General features: G+C 38.6%; 1 pseudogene; it reads left to right on the forward strand.

Moving 5' to 3' along the window:
- Positions 1-255: 255 nt before the first annotated feature.
- Positions 256-1,269, forward strand: LOC147823978 (olfactory receptor 6N2-like; annotated as a pseudogene).
- The last annotated feature ends 4,859 nt before the right edge of the window (positions 1,270-6,128 follow it).

Genomic DNA, 6,128 nt, shown 5'->3' on the forward strand with positions numbered 1-6,128 from the left:
GCAAAAGAATTTTCCTGATTTAGGATTCCTGGCAAGAGATGTGGGAGAAACTCCCAGGGCATAACACACTGGTAATATGCAGTAGAACAAGTGCCTCTTTGTGAAGCAAGGAATCTTAACTCCCCTCCAACTCTGTCAGAGCATTATTGAGCAAATCTTTTCTGACTTCTAGTATTCAGTTCCTCTTTGGCAATGTGAAGGGTGTTAATTTGATAATCTGTCCTTCTTTCTCTGGTTGTGTATTCTGTTCTTTGGGTTTGACAGGAATTTCTAAAGAATTTTATACTTGTTCATCTTCTTCCTTTTCCATTCATCCCTAGGAATCATGCATCATGTCAACCACACCTGGATCCAGACATTCATCCTTGCTAGTTTCAATATCCCTGGGACTGCATGATCTCTTCCCTTCTTGGCAACCCTGTGCATCTATTTCCTTGCCCTTGCAGGGAATTTGTTCATCATCGTCCTGTTTAAGATGGATTCTGGGCTCTCCACATCCATGTACTTCTTTATCAGTGTGCTCTCCTTCCTAGAGCTCTGGTATGTCAGCACCACATTGCCCACCCTGCTGCACACCTGGCTCCATGAGAATTTATCCATCTCATCAACCCTGTGCTTCACACAACTGTATGTCTTCCATTCCTTGGGCATGAGTGAGTGCTATCTGTTGTATGTCATGGCACCGGACTGCTACCTTGCCATCTGTCACCCACTCCACTACCATGCTCTCATGAGCAGACAGGTACAGCAATGGTTAGCAGGGACCACCTGGATGGCTGGCTTCTCAGCTGCACTTGTTCCATCCAGCCTCACTGCCACTCTGCCCTATTGCTTGAGAGAGGTAGCCCATTACTTCTATGACCTGGCTCCCCTAATGCATTTGTCTTGTGTGGACATGGGCTGGCATGCTCAGGTATATATTGTGGTGATTGGCTTGATCAACACCTGCAATCTTGTTAACATTTTAGGGCTCTGTGGAGGTATCTGGAAAGCTGTGCTGAAGCTACCCTCAGCTGCCAGTCGTGCCAAGGCCTTCTCTACCTGTTCCTCCCATATAACTGTAATGATGCTATTCTTTGGTTCTTCTTCCATCGTGTATGTGGGCCCACTGTGGTCTGTGCTGAGGGCAGAGACAAGCTTATGTCCTTGGTGTACACATTTCTTACTCCTTTTCTCAACCCAATTATTTATACCCTTCACAACAGGGAGGTAAAAGAGGCTGTTAAAAGAACAACCCAAAGGATTAGTAGTATGCTGATAAAACCCTGAGATTGTGTGCTATCAGAGTCACTCTGCTTAGTAATTGTAGTTCTTAGGCAATTAGTCAAGAAAATTGTGTTGTTATTCAATCAATCAAACAACATGTGAACTATAAAACTAAAATGGAATACTTTGTGAATTAGGAGAAATTCTGTAATATAGAGCAAAGAGAAATATCATCCCTGAATCTATTAATATGGGGAAAAGAACACATAATTTAAGAAATAACAATGCAAAAAATAGAATGATGTACAAATTTTTAGGTAGACTTGTAACTTGGAGAGTGTTTCAATGGTGTTGACAGAATTTGAGGAAACAATATTGACGAAGGTGTTTTGAAACAGAAAGATTCTTGAAGAAAGATCAAGCAGGTAGTAAATGAAATACCTAAAGAAAATTCCAAGGAACACTTGAGTATAGGTCCAAGTGTGGACTCATGATCCATGACAGGTGGAACCTCAAGCATGTAGAGATGAGTTTTCATGAGGGATCCTGCAGTGCAGTGCACATGCGTAGCTGGAGTGGGGAATTTACTCTCTAATAGGCAAGAGGAGGAGATTGGAAATGAACATGCCTTGTGAACTGACTGCCTCGATCAAATTATAGAAACTCATTCTGTACTTTGAATTTGAAATAATCAGTCCACCATCATGGATGGAGTCCACTGTGTGTAAAACTAGTTCTGGTAACCAAGACAAGATATAAAAATTAGGCACATTTTCTGATTTCAAAGCACATAAATATTTTTTCATTCTCTTCTCTGTAATTCTGCTTCTCTTATATCAAACAATATGCAACACTTGCAACATATTGTCTAACACCAAGAAATAGACTTTTAAATTTTGTTCTGTGTATTTGCAGTAGTTAGAGATCCTGAAAATTTGGAAAGAATATAAAGATCGACAAAAATGAACAAGAGAAACAAAAGTACATCTCGCAGAAACTTACTCTGATATTTTCTCAAAGCCTCAAACCTTTCCCTGAGCCTGATAACCTGAGTGTATACCTGCTACTTCTCCATAGGTTCTCTTCAGAGAAGCCCCAAAACTATAGGATTCTCCTCAGAAATTCTCTGTCTCAGGATAGCATGGCCACAGCTCTACTAAAAACAAAGTGAAAATTTATTTTTAAGGCAGAAATCCTTTCAAGAGCCCTTTAAAAATTTTTAAGTGGTAGGGTGATTGTGTTTTGTGTATCTTATTTTTAATTTTTTGAAAGTAGGAAAATTTACTGAAAGACAGCTTTTGTCTAAGAGAGACAGAAAGGGGACCAGAAGTGGGTTGCCCCTTATTTTTTAATAATGATTTTGAAATGCTTTCTAATGGTGTGGTGTTTAATTCAATTGATTTTAAAGAGGGTGTGCTGAGTGCAATCTGTGGGGGTGACATACATCATTTTGGGTCACCTTCTTAATTTAATAATCCTGATGAAAGTCATTAATATTTTCAAAGGTCAAGGTGCTAAATGTGCAAAGTTGTCCGATTTTAGGTTTTTGTATGATAATATAGTTTTAAGTAAATTTTCTCTAACCATCAAGCTGAGATCAGGACTGCATTCTTTTCTTCTGACATTTGATGTGTCCTGAGTGAAAAGAAACTAAGTTTAATATCATTAAATGACAAAATTTAATCTTATGGGAGAGAAACAATAAGACTAGGAATTGAACCTGTGATTCTTTTCCCTCCCAAGTCATGGCAATTTTCCCTTTGTGGTGAGAAGAGGCTGGTTTCAACTTTCAGGATCTACCAAGGCACAGCTTTTGAAGACTTCCTTTGAGTAAACATCATTTACAGAGAGAAAAATTCCAAAAAGAAAACAATGAATCACTGAACTTTGACCTAAGCAACATCAAACACCTCATCCGGCAAAAGCCCATCTGTCTTTCCAGAAGAGAAAATTAAGTCAATAGTTAGGAAATAACTTGAAAGGTTACCAAGAAAGGACTTGGCTCTGTACTTCAGAGTCATCCCATAGTCCCATCTAATTCCATGATGCCTGATTACATGGATATCCATATACTTAAATACTATATGTCCATTTTCTCATGAAATCTTCCACAACAGGAATAAATGTCTTTCCCAGGTCAGGTTGTAAGCAAACTGAGCACAATTCCAAATTTTTCATTCTACTGAGAAAAAGAAAGGAAGAACATTATTATTTGAAACCAGAGGGTCTTATCTTGCTGACAGAGTCCTTATCCTCCATAGAATTCCTGGTATTTGTGGAGTTTCAGGACTCACATGAATCCAAGATTCAGGTCACTTCTGATGTTTCACTGAGTGACCTTTTACTTAAGTCAGGCTAGTAATAGAAAATTCTTTTAATCATAACTCATATAGGCTGCAGAGTCAAACTTGGAGAGCTAATTGGTAGTAAAAAAGAAAAAAGTCTTAAAACAATGTCAATGTTTTATATGCCATTGATTCAGTTCCTCAACTCTGGGTTTGTGAAAAAGTTACAAAATCTTTTTTAAGGTTTTTCCAACAATGGGGACCTTGATTTGTTTTGGGATATATATATTATTTGGAATCTTCTCATGTAAATCTTAATCATAGGTAAATATTTTTATTTTAATGAGAATGTGCATCCCAGATTCACTGATAGAGATTTGCAGAGCAATCTATGTTATATTAGACTACAAAATGATTTGTATGCAAGTTAAAACCTAATAACCACTGACCTAACCTGATTTGGAGCTTGGGAAAAGGAACAGGACACACATAGCTCAGCACTAAGTTTGGTTCTTTCCCTCTGGGCTGCTGGCTTCTGTGAATGTTAGTTACTCTGCCATGCAGTCTTCCAGCACTGCATCATGATCAAGTTAGACAGCCATAAGGTAAATGAATGCCCTCATAGTTTAAATATGTAATGTCCCCCACAGCTCATATATTTAGGGTTCTAATCTCATCAAGGTATTACTTCAGTGATGAATTCATTACCAAGATGGACTGGTAGGACACGAGGCCTAACTAGAGGAAGTAGGCCACTGGGCTGTGCCGTTGAAGGATATCTCCTGTCCCTGGGCCCTTTCTTTCTCTCTGCCACTCTGAGAAGCCCTCTTTCTGTTACTAACTTCTGCTCTATCATGTGGCGCTCAGGACAAGGGTCTTTATAATCCCCTGTGCCTCTGTAGTGTGGGGCCAGGTAGCAGAAAAGCCAGAAGGCCAGAGGCGCGCCTCCTCAATGTTTTATATGCCATTGATTCAGTTCCTCAACTCTGGGTTTGTGAAAAAGTTACAAAATCTTTTTTAAGGTTTTTCCAACAATGGGGACATCCACAATGCCCCTGTCATGATGTTTCTGCCTTGGAGTCAGCCAAATATGGATGGAAACCTCTTAAACCAAGAGACAAAATAAATCTTTCTTCCTATGCACCTCCTCAGGCTCCTCTATGAAAACCGAAGCTCAGCCAAAAAGTAAAGAGAATCTCTACAATAAAGGCACATCAGACCACTGTACTTGGTCTGCTTCTGGCTTGGTGAGACTCATTGACTTGTATATGCACACGGATTCCTACATTGCCTGCTGTGACAGCAGAGACATACCCTGAAGGAGGCCCATAATTTTTATTTTTTGCTATTTGCAAAAAAGAAAAAAAAATTTTTTTCTCTTATTTTTAATTCTTAAGTTTACTTTTTTCTACTCTTCAAATTTTTACTTTTCTTTCTTTTCTTTCTTTTATCTTTTCTCTCTCTCTCACTCATTCTCTCACTGTCCCACATTGCTCCTCATCTCCCCATTTGTTCCTTTCTGCACTGAATTCGGATTTCTCCCTTATTGTTCTTTTCTTCTCTTTTTCCTTCTCTTGATTATCATTAGGTTTAAAGGAAAGTAAATACTGTATCTAGCCTTCCTGTTGCTGTTAGGTGATTCTATTCACATCTTTGTTTTTCATTCTGCCTTTTCCTCTTGCCTTTAACAACTTCTTAGAGTTTGTGTGATCTTCCTGTGTCTTCTGGCCTCACCCCTAATCTTTCCTGATCTTTCTACCTGTCCCTCCCTCCCTGACTCCCTTTAACTCCCCACCGCAAAAGGGAAAGATGCTATATTGAAGAGTTTATTCATTATAAACTTATGTTGGATTGGTCCTTAGTTTTAATTTAACTCATAGTTAAATGTGATAGATTAATAACTACCACAAATTGTCATTTTCTAAGCTGTGCTTGATGCTATGGTATTGCTGACTATGTCATTTGGGCTAACATGTTGTGATTGATCTAATTAGTTTTCCTTCCTAGTATAAGGAAAATAAAATAGCCCCAGAGTCATTAGAGTCTCAAAACCCAAACACAAGCTATATCTGGAAGACACCTCTGAAAAGCAATCATTCCACAAGGGTTTTAAACACAAGCAATAAAGATACCTACATTAAGAAGTCTTGAAATATCAACCCAGGAATTAAACCAAGAACAGTACCAAAAACAAAAATGAGAAGACACTTAAGCAAGGCAAAAACACAAGCTTCCATGCCACAAAAAGGAAATTCTGGGGGAAATGAAGTGGAAAAGTCTGATAAGCAACCACTTGGACACCCTGAATTGATAGCACAGGAAGTAATAAAGCAGATGCATGAGTCTCTAGAAAATTTCAAAACAGAAATAATCTCCCAGATAAATACAGACCTGGTGAGCAGAGTGAAAGACATGATTAGAGGCTCTAGAGCAGAAACAGGTAAGAAAATAGATGAGATCAGAAACATGCTGGAAGCCATGAATGCCCAGCATAAGAACGAAATGGAAAACATGATCACTCAACATAAGAAAGAAATGCAATCCATGACACAGATTCAAACAGATATTCAGGAGATTAAAAACTCCATTAAAAGCCTGAAGAGCAGACTAAGAGAATCTAAAGACACAATATCAGAT

The sequence above is a fragment of the Heterocephalus glaber genome, unplaced genomic scaffold (genome assembly GCF_053883595.1).
Source record: "Heterocephalus glaber isolate CG9 unplaced genomic scaffold, H.glaber_assembly_v1.0 deba00001561, whole genome shotgun sequence".
NCBI classification, from domain to species: Eukaryota; Metazoa; Chordata; class Mammalia; order Rodentia; family Bathyergidae; genus Heterocephalus; species Heterocephalus glaber.